This window comes from Papio anubis, chromosome 3 (assembly GCF_008728515.1).
Source record: "Papio anubis isolate 15944 chromosome 3, Panubis1.0, whole genome shotgun sequence".
In the NCBI taxonomy this organism is placed as follows: domain Eukaryota; kingdom Metazoa; phylum Chordata; class Mammalia; order Primates; family Cercopithecidae; genus Papio; species Papio anubis.
Genome location: NC_044978.1, coordinates 5,594,553 through 5,612,088, shown reverse-complemented (window position 1 = coordinate 5,612,088; position 17,536 = coordinate 5,594,553). Strand labels below are relative to the sequence as shown.

Genomic DNA, 17,536 nt, shown 5'->3' with positions numbered 1-17,536 from the left:
TGGGGTGAACTTTATTGGGGATTCAGTCTGGAGAGGAGGGGAAGATTGAGGGCAATGCAAAGAACTTCCAACTGAACATTAGACATCCAACGTCTCTTCATGACAGAGAACACAAAAGCAAACACACCAAAAACAAAAATAAATAGATGGGACTCAATTAAACTAAAAAGTTTCTGCATAGCAAAGGAAATAGCAGAGTAAACAGACAACCCACAGACTGGGAGAAAATCTTCTCAATCTATACATCCAACAAAGGACTGATAACCAGAATCTACAAAGAAATCAAACAAATCAGCAAGAAAAAAACAATCCCATGAAAAAGTGGGCTAAGGACATGAATGGACAATTCTCAAAAGAAGATACACAAATGGTCAACAAACATATGAAAAAATGCTCAACATTCACTAATGACCAGGGAAATATAAATCGAAACCACAATGCAATATCACCTTACTCCTGCAAGAATGGCTATAATAAAAAAATAAAAGATGTTGGCATGGATGTGGTGAAAGTGGAACACTTTTACACTGTTGGTGGGAATGTAAACTATAATGGCCACTATGGAAACGTGTGGAGGTTCCTTAAAGAACTAAAAGTAGCACTACCATTCAATCCAGCCATCCCACTCCTGTGTATCTACCCAGAGGAAAAGAGATCATTATATATGAAAAGGGTACTTGCATATGCATGTTTATAGCAGCATAATTCATAATTGCAAAAATATGGAATCAGTCAAAATGTTCATCAATCAACAAGTGGATAAAGAAAGTGTGGTATATATATACCATGGAATACTACTCAGCCATGACAAGGAATGAAATAATGGCATTCGCAGCAACCTGGATAGAATTAGAGACCATTCTTCTAAGTGAAGTAACTCAGGAATGGAAAACCAAACATTGTATATTCTCACTCATAAGAGGGAACTAAGCTATGAGGATGCAAAGGCATAAGAATGATGTAATGGTCTTTGGGGACTTAGGGGAAAGGGCGGGAGGGGGTGAGGGACAAAAGACTACACATTGGGTACAGGGTACACTGCTTGGGTGATAGATGTAGCAAAATCTCAGAAATCACTGCTAAAAAACTTACTCATGTAACCAAACACCACCGGTTCCCCAAAATCTATGGAAATAATAAGAAAAAAGGCATCCGAGGTATCCCCAGTCTTTCCAGCAACCACTTGCCCCTCCCCCCATGGTTTTCTCCTGGCCGCTGCTCTCAAGAACCCAGCTAGCACATCACATTGTCTCATTGCTTCTCTATTTTCTGCTCCACAGCAACCCCCTCCAAAATTTCTCTCCAAACTTGGTTTTCTCAAAAACAGTTCAGCCTTCCAGTGTTCTTGTTCAACTTATATTTGCAGGCTCATAGGGTGCTGGAAAAAGTGGGGGAAGGAAGGAAGCAAGGAAGGAAGGAAGAAACTTCAAATGCATGACTATTGCTGGATAATGCTCTCATCACCCTCATCTTCTTGAGTACTTGAATGAATATGTGAAAGTTTGCTTTTCCTACAAAGACAACTTCAATAATCTATTAAATGGGAGAGTAAATTACTTCAACTTTGGATATTTTGAAACCTAAGTTATTTCAACTTTTGAAAGAAGGAAAGAAGGAAGAAAGGAAGGAAAAGGAGGAAGGAAGGAAGGAAGAAAACAAGAAAGGAAGGAGGGAGGGAGGGAGGGAGGGAAGGAAAGAATGATTGGAGGGGAATGAGCCAAGACAGAGGGCTTCCTACTGAAGAAGGAATTAGGATAGTCCTCATACCAGTAAAATGTGGTATGTTGCTATTCACCACACTCAGAGTTCACTTTCTTTGAAAGGTGAGATGCTCTTACTGATGTGCTAGATGTGGTGCTAACACAATTCGAGATGGTCACAGCTGGACTCACTCAAGGTCCTGGCAATAAACAGGCTGCACAGAGTTTAATTCAGGGGCTTTTACAAAGGTGTGGGCTGGGCTGAGGGAAGCCGAGGGCATGGTGCAGCAACCCAGGAGGGGTGGTGGCAGCGAGCCACCATCACCCACCCACTCCGCACCCCAAGGGGTGAATAGCAAGGGGAGGAGATGTGGCCACGGGGACCCCAGACCTGCCTCTCCTGCCACTGTCCTAGAGGCAGTCCCTCAAGGTCACCTGCTGAGGCTCAAGGCAGGCTGGAGAAAGCAGAAGAGGGCAGACAGGCAAACAGAGGCTCTCCAGCACGAGGGCCAGGGAAAATCGTAAGATGTGGATTTTTCAAGAAAATCACGTTGATCACTTGGGCAAGGGTCTTTCACTGAATATCAGAGACCACGCAAGTTGAGCGTCCTCTGAACAAGTACTCGTGAGCTTCGATGGTATCACACAATCTCAGGAATGGAAGGGACCTCAGGCGGCCTCCTAATCTAATCCTCTCCCTGCAATTTCAGAGGTGAGGAATAACTCCCTGCCCTTTGTGTATATTAGGTGTAAAAGGCTCGAGTGTGCGCCCAAAGCCACAATTCCAATAAGTGGTGGGTGGGGTGGAGAAGCAAAGGGAACGAGAGCGACTTGAACCTGGACCTCCTGGCTTCTCATATCATGCTCTTCACACTTCGCTTTCCATGACAATAACAGATTTATGGTTACAGTTGGACTCTGGAATACGAAACATATGCTCAGTTCAAGGTGAAAGCTCTCGGTTTAAAAAATAAAACTACATTTTATTCACGTCTCCAAACATGTACAGAAAAACAACTGCATAGCTGGTTATGTCGCTGAACAATCAGGTTCTGCAGCCAGTGAGGAATTCCTCAATTCCACGAACGCTTTCTTAAATCTGGTGTATAACCACCTTTAGCAAGCGATAGTAATCTTTAATTTTTAAGCCATTCGTTTTGTTTCTCTGAGGCCTATGTGTGTTTCTATTAGGCGTCGTGGTTGTGTCTACTAGAAATCAAAACAGTCAGCAGAAAAGGGAGAAACGGGGTTACATTTGAGGCAAATCAATTTAGTCAAAACGTGGGGATATAAGCGGGGCTTACCATACACTAAGAAGGCTCATGGAAATCGTTCTTTTATAACCTGCAGGATTTTGCCCAGAGGCAGCATTCGACGGAGCCCTGAGTCCAGAGTTGCAGGCAGGCCTCTGGGGCCACCCACTGGAAGCCTGGGTTATAACGACGTGTGGCGGGCACAGGGACCTGGGCTGTGGGCATTCTGTCCGCCTCCGGGAGATGGTGGCTACGGTGGAGAGATGACAGAGCAGTTTGGGTCTGGGTCTTCTCACTTTCTAGCTGTGGGAATTGAGTCTAATCCTCAGCTTCTCAAAGCCTCACTTTTTCTCTCTCTAAAACAGGATTCATAATACTTACCTGGCTAGATTGCAATGAGCATTAAAGATAAAAGGGGTCGACGCACAGGTGACGCTTGCTACATTGCAGGTATTGCTCTAAGGGCCTCTCTTATGGATTGAATCGTGTTTCCCCAAAAAGATGCATTGAGATCCTCACCTCTGGTACCTCAGCATGTGACTCTGTTTGGAAATTGGGTCTCACAGATGGCATCAAGTTAAAATGCAGTTCTTAGGGTGGGGCCCTAATCCCACATTTCTGATGTCCTTATAAAAAGGGGAAATGTGGACAGAGAACCTGACCTGCACCCAGGGAAGATGATGTTTGGAGAGGGAGAGATGGCTCTGTAAACCAGACAACATTGGGGCTACGAGAAGCTAAAGAACCAAGGAATTCTCAGAGGGAGCACACCCCACCCACACCTTAATTTCTGACTTCTGACCTCCGGAACTAAAAGACAATACATTTCTGTTACTCTAAGCCACCCAAACTTGTGGTACTTTGTTACAGCAGGCCTAGGAAAGGAATTCCACATTTCATCTTCACCATGGCCCTAAGGGATAAGTATGATTGTTAGCCCCGCTTTCCAGGTAAAGTAACTGAGGCGCAGAGAAGGTGAGTTGCCTGAAGTCTTACACCACCAGGTATACTGGAGCCAGGATTTCAACTCAGGCAGCCTGGATCCCAAGGCTCAGCTCTTCACCACTGCGATCTACTAACACTTGTGCAACCAGAATGAACCAGCACTCCACGCGATTCCCAGCACTCAGGAAGCCCACCGGAGAAGGAAGCTGCTGGTGTCATGCTTGCTATGATGCCATCTGTGAAGCCTCCACCGTAAAGGACAGGATGCATTCAGGGGAACACCTCAGACCGGGTGGAAGGTCCTGGGGCTGAGCCCACTGAGGAAGCACTTTACCTGGGACTTTGGCGGGGTGAACCTCCTAACCTGGACCACAGACAGAAATCGATTTTCTGGACACTTGCCAATCAGTTTAATTATAATAGCTCCCAGTCCTTGGCCACCTCCTTTGTATCTGGAACTAAATGCTTTACATTTGCATCTTATAAATGTAAAGCATTTTACACTCATAAGGAGGTGTAAAGATTGGTTTAGACCCTGTTTAGATAGTCTTCAACATAACTATAGGAGATGGAGAATATTATCTCCATTTTACAGATGGAAGAACTAAGATTCACAGTGGCTGAGTGAGGAGGCTGGAGCCACACTGCTAGGAAGAGGGCAGAACCCCAGTCCCAACCAGGTCTCTGACTCAGCATCCGCCCTCCCCCACACCAACATCTGCTCCCCTCCAGCCACACTGTTGCCTCATCAGTTCACCAGGGCTGGCCATTTTAATACAAATGACCTCATATGTCAGGCCTGATTCTGAGACTCTCAGCAAAGTAACCACATGGAGATGCACAGATCTGTGGAATGCCAGACATTCTCCTATCTCTTGAAATCAACTACCATGCACCAGGGTTTACCGTAAATACCTCTAAGGAGGGAATACTCTCAGACTACGAATATCAACAATGGAGATGGTAACGTTAAGCTTCCTCTTCCTCTGGAAAGAGGCCAGCTGTGGAAAGAGAGGCTCCCAAATTCTGAAATCAGGGGGTCTTAAGTTAATGGATACATTTTAGAGACAATGTACATATATTATCTCAAATTGACATGGTTCCAAGAAGTAACTTTATATACTCGATTCAGAGCCAAGCAGCCAGAGAATGTTAAATAAGTCAGACATTCCCACTAGTAGGTTCCTCTTAGTACTTTTCCTTGAGCATTTGGAGGTGTAAAGATTAGTTTAGACCCTGTTTAGATTAGTGAACTTTCAAATAACTACTTTATACCCAAGAGACTTGAAAGAATTAACAATGCATTGCTCAAAGTACCTAACTTAAAAATTGAAATTTGCCTTGCAGATAACCTTCGTTGGGAAATTCATTTCATTTTTTTAGTTTGTTCAAAGACAGACTTTGGATGTTAAAGAAGTGGTTTCCAATGAAATATGCAAGATTGAGGTGAAAGAAAAGCTCACAATTTGCACATCTTTAAAAGCAACTACTGAAGTATGTGCCAGACACAGTCATCGTTACATCCCGAGACACAAATACTGTAAGGCTGAGATAACAGGCTTTGATTATAGTGTGAAGTGTAGGGACTGCAACAAAAATAACCCCAAAAGAGGAGACATGTTTGATTAGGAACATTCACACTCATTGTTTTGAGGTCACTGGACTTAAAAATAAATGCATTGCTTTCTGTCTCTGCAGCGCCCACCAGCTTGGTGCAATTATTTAACAACTAGAATACAGAAAAGGAAACAAAAAATAATTTTCCTGCATAAGGACAAAAATGTGAGCCCTTAAGTTTTGACTTAAACACTTTTTACTTTTAGAAAACTAATTTTTAACAAAGCTCAAAGAAATTTCCTGACAATTCAATCCATCTTCACCACTGTGCAAAGTTGGAAAAGAGCATCAGTTAATTACCACATTGAAAATGAGACCTCTTTTGAGGCACACTCCCATTTTATTGAGATCTTATAGAGGCTTCTCAAAAGATGGCAGATGTTTGGAGGGAGGAGCTTCTTACTTGGGGCATGTCTACCTCCGTACAGGAAAGTCAGCCAACATCTCCATCCTGAAACACCTCTGTCTTCTGGCTCGTGATAAAGCTTCCTCTTCCCACCCACCGGACTCCCTCCTCTCCCCAGTGACCAGGTTGGCTGCGTTCCTCACACTAGTAGGTGGTGACTTTGGCAAAAACCAGGCTCCCCCTGCAGGTGGTGGGAGTACCCCTTTTATGTTCCCTTCCTGTGTCCTCACTCAGGACAGAAATTCTCCTCATGCCGGGGCAGAGAGATTGCACTCATCCCACAGCTGCCCCACCTGTGCCTGGGGCAGGGGTTGGGAGGTAAGGAGAGGAAATTTAACTCAGTAAAAAAAAAGCACATTTAGGTTCAAGCTTTTCTTTCTTTTTTTTTGAGACAGAGTCTCGCTCTGTCGCCCAGGCTGGGGTGCAGCGGTGTGATCTTGGCTCACTGCAACCTCCGCCTCCCGGGTTCAAGCAATTCTCCTGCCTCAGTCTCCCAAATAGCTGGGATTACAGGTATCCACCACCATGCCTGGCTAATTTTTGTAGTTTTAGTAGAGACAGGGTTTCACCATGTTGGCCAGGCTGGTCTCAAACTCCCGACTTCGGGTGATCCGCCCCCCTCAGCCTCCCAAAGTGGGATCAAGCTTTTCAGTTGGAATAGAACTTAGAATGGCCAATGAGTGATGATTTCCAACAGAAGAGACTAGTTACCAAAATATTACTGGATCAACTTTTAATGCCAGGAATTGATAGAGAATGATGGAACCCAGCTCTTTAGGAGTGTGAACTAATCAGGGACTTTAACAGCTCAATCAAGTACGAACCCATCAATCAACCATTCCCCGCCCCCTTTTTGGGGGGAAAGAAACAAGTGGAAGCAAGCTCATTTTTGTTAGCATGGTTAGTTTTGTTGGTCATTGCCAGAATATGTGAGGTAGGCATGATGCTGGCCTGCCCAAGTTCACGGCCTCGGGTGGGAGTAAGCCCACAGAAGTGAGACCAGCCTGTCCAGAGTCTCCAGGGGTTAACTTCCATGATCACAGCTGGTTCGTCCTGGTCAATGATCACCGGTGATCTGCATATCAACAGATGGTGCTGGGAGCAGACACTGGGTCTCATTTTTTTTTTTTTTTATTTATTTATTTATTATTATTATACTGTAAGTTGTAGGGGACATGTGCATAGCGATGCAGGTTTATTTACATATGTATACTTGTGCCATGTTGGTCTACTGCACCCATCAACTCGTCATTTTACATCAGGTTATAACTCCCAATGCAATCCCTCCCCCTCCCCTCCCCATGATAGGACCCGGTGTGTGATGTTCCCCTTCACACCAGGTCAAGTGATCTGGATTGTTCAGTTCCCACCTATGAGTGAGGAACATCGCGGTTTGGTTTTTCTGTTCTTCGCGATAGTTTGCTGAGAATGATGGTTTCCAGCTGCATCATGTCCCCTACAAAGGGTGTAAACTCATCCTTTTTTATGGCTGCATAGTATTCCATGAATTGTATATGTGCCACATTTTCTTAATCAATCTGTCACTGATGGACATTTGGGTTGATTCAAGTCTTTGCTATTGTGAATAGTGCTGCAATAAACATACGTGTGCATGTGTCTTTATAGCAGCATAATTTATAATCCTTTGGGTATATCCCCAGTAATGGGATGGCTGGGTCATATGGTACATCTAGTTCTAGATCTTGAGGAATGCAGCCATACTGTTTTCCCTTAATGGTTGAACTAGTTTACAATCCCACCAACAGTGTAAAAGTGTTCCTATTTCTCCACATCCTCTCCAGCACCTGTTGTTTCCTGTCTCATTTAATGATTCATGTCTATAATCCTCCTTGGGTGCTCTTTTCATAAAAGCTGTTGAAAGATAATCTGCCTTAGGGATCAGAGAGCAACTCAAGCGAGCTGCATCCTTGTGATGTACTGATAGTTTCCCAGTCCAAGCGGTAGACTCCACGGGAATAGGGGAGATTTTGAGTTAAAAACAGAAGGAACAGGTAGGATGAGAACTGGCAGGAGCTGAGGACCTGTGAGAACCGTGTGGCCTAAGTGGAAAGAATTTTGGAGCCCAGGAAACCAGAGTTCAAATCCTATCCCAGCCACCTCACACGACTCATTTCACTTTATTGAGCCTCAGTTTCCTCCTCTTAAACATGGAGATAATCATAGCTCTTTTCAGAGTTAAGTGGTTTCTGGTAGGGAAAGCTTTTGTCACGATAGCTTCCGCACGATGTCTGGCGCGGTAAAGGCCAAACCTATCAAATGGGCCTTTTAAAAAGGCCACTTTTAAAAACGGCACTTTGAAAAATCCTCTTCTAGGGAGGGATGGGGCCGGGCAGTCCATTTCTTACTTGGTATCTACAGACCATTTGCAGAGGAAAAGTCTCAAATCCCCTTGACGAAAAGAAAAGCAGCACCACGTTGCACCCGCCTTGCACAGGAAGCGGGAAGGTTTGCACGGGGGTGAAAGTCACAGGCAGAGACCGCCCGCGGGGCTCCGGACGGCTGGGAGCGCGCCCTCTGAGCCCGGCCACGCTGGCCCGCCACTGCCCTCTGCTGGCGGCTGCGGCCATCGCCACCGCCCGCAGCTGTCCCCGAGGTCCTGCCGAGAGGCGCCACGCTGGGTCAGCCTTGAATTCTGTGTTTGCATCCCCCGGTTTGAAGGGCCCCCCAGGATTCGCAGGAATCTGAGAGCTGCTTGTGACTATGCTGAAGATGCCGAGAATGCAGGCAGAGTCCGGGCCGGGCCGGCGGCCACGTGCAGAAGCAAACGCGAGCCTCAGGGGCCTTGAACCTGGAGCTGGGGCCTTGCCTGGGCTGTCCAGGCTGGGAGTCTCGTGCTGTGTCCCTCGCTTCCTCATTCCCCCACCCCACCCTCCTCACCCCCCCCACCCCACCCTCCTCACCCTTGTGTTTCATTTTCCCTTTTAGGATGTATGCTTCTTATTTGGGATTGTATTATTCTTGACCCCAGCCCTTTCTTTCCCTCCTTCTCTTAGTTCCTCTTTTGGTTAAGGTTATGATTTTTTTAAACCACAATTTGTAATGGTCCCTGCAGTGGACGTTTAATTTCAAACACCCCTTTGTTCCTCCAAAGGTGAAATTCCTCCTGCGCCCTGCATGGGCCCATTCAGGAGCGTCTGTGACCCAACCTCTCTGGCTCTGGGGAGAGGGCAAAGTGTGGCATCTAGCCCAAGCCAGGCCAGCCAGGAGCCGCATTCCTGCCACAGTGACCGTGGCTCCAGGATCCAGGCTGGACGGGAGGATTCTTCCTGCTGGAAGAATCCATTCCTCTTGGTGGCCAAGCTGGGAAGAAATGCCCCCATGTAAGGACGTGGCCCCAGGAAGAGGCAGGCAGAAGGGCTGGCCAGGGTATGAGGGAGGGCAGCAGGGGCAAGATGTGGGAGGGGTAGAGTAGGAGCAAGATGAAAGCCCGAATAGGAGGCTCAGTCTTCAGCTCCAAGCATGGCTACAGGAGCCAGTGATTTGGCATTTTCAGCTGGTGCTGGGTTCATCTCTCACTGGGAGTGCGGAAGAGATCGGTACTGGTGGCTTCTGCAGCCCGTGTGAGGAGGCTGGGGCAGGCGACCTCACCTGGGCATGAGGGAAGAAGTCCCTTTTCCTAGCCAGGGGAACTGGACACACAGCACCTGGAGGTCCGGGTAGCCCGCCCCAATACTCGCTTTGGAGCAAGAGCAGGCACACACCAGGATCATATCCCACACACCTGGCTGGGAGGTCCCACACCCGGGCCCTCCCTCATTTGCTATCACAGTCTGTGATCTGCAGCCCAGGAGGCAGCAGCAGGGGCTGGGGGAGGCCCGCCATTGCTCAGGCTTAAGTAGAGTAAACAAAGCTGCTGGGAAGCTTCAGGCTAGGGTGGAGACTCACAGCGGCTCAAAAGAAAAGCTCTGCCCTGTCTCTGTAGGCTCCACCTCTGGGGGCGGGGCACAGTAAACAATAACAAAGCAGCCAGATACCTCTACGAAAGACCCAAGCGACTCTGTCTGACAGCACAGAGAGGCAGTGGATCTCCCCAGCACGGAGGTTGGGATCAGAGGGACAGACTCCCCTGCTCAAGTGGGTCCCCTGACCCTGGTATGCTGGGGACATCCCCCGCAGGAGCAGTCTGGCCACCCTCACAGGGGTGGGTACACAGAGGAAGCTTCAACAAGAATCAGACAGAGTACACTTGCACCATTCCAGTATTCCTATCTTCTACAGTCTCTGCTGCTGATACCCAGGCAAACAGCAGGGTCTGGAGTGGACCTCAAGCAATCATCAACAGACCACAGCTGGGAGTCCCTGTGTTAAGAAGGAGGAAACTATCAAACAGGAAGGACCACCTGCACAAGAACCCCATCAGTACATCACCATCATCAAAGAGACCAGAGGCAGATGAAGCCACAAGATGGGGAAAAAGCAGGGCAGAAAAGCTGGAGATTAAAAACAAAACTACTGGCAAAGGGCAGCTCATGTGCTGGATCAAGCTGGTGGGAGAATGACTTTGTGAGATGAGAGAAAGAGGCTTCAGTCCATCAAATTTCCCTCAGAGCCTTCAAAGGAGGAATTACATTACCCAAGCATAGAAAAGAAATAAAAATCTTGAAAAAAAGTGGAAGGAATTGTGGCTGAACTAATTAATGCAGAGAAGGTCACATGGCAGAATAGAAAGAGATGGCACGTACGAGGAGAATGCAGTGACAAATGCACAAGCCTTCAGTAACCGACTCGATCCAACTGGAAGAGAAAGGTATCAGCGTTGAGGATCAAATGAATGATAAATACGAGAAGAGAAACCAAAGAAAAAAAGAAAGAAAAAAGAAATGAACAAAGCCTGCCGAGAGTATGGGATTGTAAAAAGATAAAATCTAAATCTGATTAGGGTGCACAAGAGTGAGGGGAAAATGATAGACCAAGTTGGAAAACACTCTTCAGGATATCATCCAGAACTTCCCAACCTAGCAGGGCAGACCAGCATTCAAATCCAGGAAATGCAGAGGCATACAAAGTGCCTCCTCTCAGGAAGAGCAGCTCCAAGACACACATAATTTGCCAGATTCACCAAAGTTGAGAATGAAGGAAAAAATCTGCAGGGCAGCCAGGAAGGTGGGTTACCCCACAAGGGAGGCCATCATGGACTCACAGCAGATCCTCTGGCCCAGAGCTCCTAGAAGCAGAGAGAGAGTGGGGGCCAATATTCAACAATCTTAAAGAAAGAAATTTTAAAACCCAAATTTCATATCAGCCAAACTAGTTTCATAAGTGAGAGGAGAAATAAAGTCGCACAGATAAGCAAATGCTTGAGATTTTGTCACCACTAGGCCTGCCTTACAAAGGGCCTGAAGGAAGTACTAAACATGGAGAAAGGAACAGCGGTACAGCCATCTCAAAGGCATGCCAAATGCCAAAGACCATATACAGGCTGAAGAAACTATATCAACTAATGAGCCAAAATAGCCAGTTAATAATCATGTGTAGGATCAAGTTTCACACATAACAATCTGTATATAAATGTAAATGGACTAAATGCTCCAATTGAGAGACACAGACCCAAACTGGATAAAGTCCAGACCCATCAGTCTGCTGTATTCAGGAGACCATCCTCCTGCATGAAGAGACATACATAGGCTCAAAATAAAGGGATGGAAGATTTACCAAGCAAATGGAGGGTAGAAAAGCGGGGGTTGCAATGCCACTGAGTCTCTGATGAAACAGACTTTAAAACCATCAAAATCCAAAGAGACAAAGAGGCCATTACACTTGTGGTAGGGATCAATTCCAGCAGGAAGGCTAACTATCCCTAAATATACTCCTTTTAATGCAGGGCACCCAGTTCATAAAGCAAGTCCTTGAGAGACTTACAAAGGAGACTTAAGACTCCCATACAATAATAGCCAGGAGACTTCAACCTCCACTATCAACATTAATTAGATCAGAGACAGAAAGTTAACAAGGATATCCAGGGTGAACTCATCTCTGCCTTAAACAGACTAATGAATCTATAGAGACTCACCCCAAATCAGCAGGGCCGCCACATTCTTCTCAGCACCACATCGTGCTTATTCCAAAATTATTACGTAATTTGGAAGTGAAAACTCCTCTCCAGCAAATGTAAAGAGACAGAAATTGTACAAACTATATATCGGAACCACTTAGTGCAATCAAACTAGAATCAGGACCAAACTCCAATCAAAACATCCAACGCTACATGGAAACTGAACAACCTGCTCCCTGAATGACTTCTACTAAATTTTATATATGAAATGAAGGCAAGAAATAAAGATGTTCTTTAAAACCAATGAGAACAAAAATTACAACAGCCACCAGAATCTGGACCTTCAAGCAGTGTTAATGTGAGAGAGTTTGCCTTTCGTACCCCTAAAAACAGGAAAGATAAAATTGACACTCCTAACCTTAGCAATTAAAAAATTAGAAACAAAGCGAGAACACATTGAGAAAGCTAGCAGAAGGCTACAAGAGAAATGCTAAGATCAGAGTGAGCTGAAGTCGAGGGCAAAAACCCTCAAAAATCAATGGGTCCAAAGGGAACCGTTTTTTGAAAGTCATGCAAGATTGACAGACCACTAGAGACTAATAAAGAAGAAAAGAGAAAGGAATCAAATGTTATAGTCAAAATGATAAAGAGGATATCTACCACATTGAAATACAAACTACCATCAGAGATACCATATAAAGCACCTCTCATAGAATAAACTGGAAAATCTGAAAGAAATGGATAATTTCCTGGGCGCTTACACTCTTCAAGACTAAACCAGGAAGAAGTTGAATCCCTAAGATAGACCAATAGCAAGGCTCTGAAATTGAGGCAGCAATTAATAGCCCTCACCAGCAAAAAGTCAAGGACCAGATGGATTTGCAGCCTGATTCTACCAGAGTGCAAGGGAGGTTAGTACCATTCAGCCAGAACTATTCCAATCAATAGAAAGAGGTCACTCCTAACTCACATTTATAGGGCCAACATCATCCCTGATACCAAAAGCCTGGCGGAGATACAGCAAAAGAGATTTTAGACCAATATCCCTGAGTAACCTTCGATTACAAAATCCTCAATAAAATACTATGAAACCCAGTTCAGCAACACATCAAAGAAGCATCACCACCATGATCAGAACAAGGCTGTCCCTGGGATTACCAAGGCTAGTTCAACGATAGCAAATCAATAAAACATAATCCAAGCATATAAACGGAACCAAGACAAGAACCACATGGATTTATCTCAATAGATGCAGAAAGGCTTTTGACAAATTCAGCCAGCCCTTCATGCAAAAGCGCTCAATAAATTACGGTATTGAGTGGAGATGTACCTCAAAATAATAAGAGCTATTTATGACAAACCCACAGCCAATATCATACTGGATGGGCAAAACTGGAAAATTCCCCTTTGAGAACTGGCTTCCAAGACAGGATGCCTCTCTCACCACTCCTATTCAGCATAGTGTTGGAAGTTCTAGCAATTGGAAGTGAGAGAAAGAAATCAAAATTCAGTTAGGAAAGGAAAGTCAAATTGTCTGTTTGCAGATGACATGATTGTATTAGAAACCCCATTGTCTCAACCCAAAATCCTCGCTTAAAGCTGATAAACCTTCCAGCAAAGTCTCAGGATACAAAATTAATGTACAAGAAATCCTGGCATTCTTATACACAGTAACAGACCAGTGAGAGAGCCAAATCATGAATGAGCTTCCATTCCACAATTGCTTCAAAGAATGTCAAATACCTACGAGATCCAACTTACAGGGATGTAAAGGACCTCTTCAAGGAGAACTGAAACCCGCCTCAGTGGAAATCCAAAGGGACCTGTAAAATGGAGAACAGCCACCATGCTCATGGATAGGAAGAATCAATATATTGAAAATGGCCATACCTTAAAGGTGATTTATAGATTCAATGCCATCCCATCAAGCTACAATGGAGTTTCTTCACAGGTGGAAAAAGAAACTAGCTTTCAAGAGTTCATATGGGACAAAAAGGCCATCTCCAGACAATCCTAAGTCAAAGAACAAGAAGCTGGAGGCATCCAGCTACCTGACTTCCAAACTATACGGCTGGTAACCAAAACAGCATGGTACTGGTACCCAGAAACAGAGATATAGACCAATGGAACAGAACAGAGTCCTCAAGAAATTAATACCACACATCTACAGCCCATGGAATGCACAGCCAGAGCCAGAGAAACAAGAATGGGAAAGGATTCCCTATTTAATAAATGGTGCTGGGAAGGTGGCTAGCCATAAGTAGAAACTAGAACTGGATCCCTTTCCTTACTCCCTTATCACGAAAATTAATTCAAGATGGATTAGAGGACTTAAATGTTAGACCTAATACCATAAAAATCCTAGAGAGAGGAGAAGAGCCTAGGTAGTACCATTTCAGGGACATAAGGCATGGGGCAAAGACTTTGTAATATCTAAACATACCAAAAACAACGACATAAAAGCCAAGAATTGACAAATGGGATCTCTCCCATTAAACTAAAGAAGAGCTCACACAGCAAAAGAGCTACATCAAGAGTGAACAGGCAACCTACAGATGGGAAAAATTTTTTTGCAATCTATCATCTGACAAAGGCTAAATATCCAGAGGCCTACAAAGAACTCAAACAATTTACAAGAAAAACAAACAACCCACCATCAAAGTGGGCAAAGGATATGAGATAGACATTTCTCAAAGAGAGACATTCATACAGCCAACAAACACACACTTGAAAAATGCTCATCATCACTGGCCATCAGAATGCAAATCAAAACCACAATGAGATACATCTCTGTAGTTAGAAGTCGTGATCATTCAAAGTCGGAAACATCAGGTGCTGGAGAGGATGTGGAAATGGAACACTTTTACACCTGTTGGTGGGATTGTAAACTAAGATTCAACCATTATAGGAAAACAGTATAAATGATTCCTCAAGGATCCTAGGAACTAGATGTATACCATACCAGCCCAGCCATCCCATTACTGGGTATATGCAAAGGATTATAAATTATGCTGCTCTAAAGACACAGCACACATATCTTTATTGCAGCACTATTCATATATAAAGGCTGGAATCAACCCAAATGTCCATCAGTAGTTGGATTAAGAAAATGTGGCATATACACCATGGAATGCTATGCAGCCATAAAGGATGAGTTGTGTCCTTTGGGACATGGATGCAGCTGGAATCCATCATTCTTAGCAAAAATATCACACAGAACAGAAGAGCCAAGCACGCTGGTGACTACTCCACTCCTTGAGTGGGAACGAACAATGAGATCACTTGGGCTGGGAAGGGGAACATCACACACTCAGGGCCTATCAGGGGAGGAGGGAGGAGGGATTACGTGGGAGTTATACCTGATAAATAGCCAGAGTTGATGGGTGCAGCATAACCACAAGGCACAAGAGTATACATGTATGGCACCAAACCACCGTTATGCACATGTACCTACAGCTTACAGTATAATAATAATAAATAAATTTAAAAGATGTGGGAGGGTGGGTCCCACTTTAGCTGGCTCCTGCCTCACCTACTTCTTTGCAGGGCCTCAGCCCTCTCAGCCTGGAGTAGCAGGCCTGGGATTTCTGTCACTTGCTTCCTTTACCTGTCCCTGGCTCCTTTCTCTGCCGTCATCACATTTCTGGCCACCTTGCCCTCCTCCTCTGAGTTCTGGCGGCTGGGCGGGAGTCCGCAGGCTGGGCACCCGTTTGAGCACCCTTGGATGGCTCCAGGCCGCAGCTGGAGCCTGAGCACTGGGGCCTTAAGCCACCTGGCAGCCCCTTTCTCCAAGGTATCCACGGTGCATGGAATCCCCTGGCTGTATTTAAAAGTAGCTACCATCCTACCTCTCCCGAAGAGCTTACATTGAGTTTAAAAATAATCTATTATGAAAATATTCGAATGTACAAAACAGTGTGATAACACAGGACAGCGCTCCACTCTGGTTCACTGTGTCTTCCTCCCCACACTGGAATATTGTTAAAGCAAATGTCAGACATCCCATCTGAAGTCACAAATACTTCTGTGCTTGTCTCTAGTACTGAAGGACTTTTAAAAAAACATACTCTTGTTATCACACCCAACAAAATGAATATAACTATTTAATATCAATGAATATAACTATTATTTAATATCAATGAATATAACTAATATCAATGAATTTAACTATTTAATATCATTCAATACCCAGTCCATGTTGAGTTTTCCCTAGTTATCTTTAAAATGCCTCTGTGAAGTTCATTTCTCTGAATCAGCATTCAGGCCAGGCAAGGTGGCTCATGCCTTAATCCCAGCACTTTGTGAGGCCAAGGTTGGCAGATCTCTGCAGCCCAGGAGTTTGAGACCAGCCTGGGTAACATGGTGAAACCCTGTCTCTACAAGAAATACAAAATTAGCCATGTGTGGTGGTGTGCACCTGTAGTCCTAGCTGCTCAGGAGGCTGAGGCAGGAGAATCGCTTGAGCCAGGGAGTTGAAAGGTTGTGATGAGCCAAGATCACACCACTGCACTCCATCCTGAGTGACAGAGTGAGACTCTGTCTCAAAAAAGAAAAGAAGGAAAAAAAAAAAAGAATCAGCATTCAAACAAAACCCATGCATTTTATTTGGTTATGTTTCTTGAGTGTCTTTTAACTGATAATGGTTCTCCTCCATTTTATTAATTCTTGTCCATTTATTTATGGAGGGAACTGGGTCATTTGTCTGAAAATGTCCCATATTCTGGATTAGGCTAATTGTATCCTCATGGTGCCATTAGCTTGTTCCTTAGTCTCCTGTATTTCTTGCAGACTCCTACTTTGATCTACAGGTCTTAGATTCAGGTTCCATGTGTCTTAAGCAAGATTCCACTGCACGTGGTGCCAGGTACTTGCTCTTGCATCAGGCCATGTGGCTCGTGGTGTCTGTTAAAGTGGATTGGTGGGTTCAGATGGTGTCAGCCTAATCTATCCACTGTCAAGGTTCCTATCAACCTGCATGTAATGGTTTTAGCAACCGCCGATAATCATCACCTACATCTGTTCCTTTTAGTCACAAAGCCCTTCCCAGTGGAACTGTGCTCTGAAACAGGCAGATTCCTTTAGGAATGTCTGTTTGGCCTGTATACCCCTTACATTGAAGTGAGGGAGTGGATCGGTTATCTGTTTCGGTGTAACTGACAACCTCAGACCTCAAGTGGCTTAAACAATAGTGACATATTCAGCTCACAAATCTGCCATCTGGATGGACCATGGAAGGGAAAACTCCTGTCCGCTGGATGCAGCACCTGCAAGGGCAGCTCAGAGGCTGGGGTAACCTGACACCAGAGGGCTGGAAGGATCTGCGGGCAGTTGATGCTGGCTGCTCACTGAGACCTTAGCTGGGTTGTCAGCAGCTGCATCCACCCGTGGCCTCTCCATATGGCCACCTGGCATCCTTACAGCATGGTGACCAGGCTCCAGGCATGAGCACCCCAAGAAAGCAAAGAGAACAGGCTTGGCATCGTTTGTGACCTAGATCCAGAAGTCACATAGCATCACTTCTACTGCATCTGTTGGTCAAAGCTGTCACAAAGGTCTACTCAGGTTCAAACAGAGGGGACACCACTTGATGGGGGAGTGTCAC

General features: G+C 45.1%; 1 protein-coding gene across 1 annotated transcript in view; it reads right to left on the bottom strand.

Annotated features, from left to right (window-relative positions):
- The window catches only part of ENPP6 (ectonucleotide pyrophosphatase/phosphodiesterase 6), a 126,578-nt gene that overhangs the window by 68,684 nt on the left and 40,358 nt on the right, over positions 1 to 17,536 (bottom strand). The gene's annotated exons all lie outside the window — the stretch shown is intronic.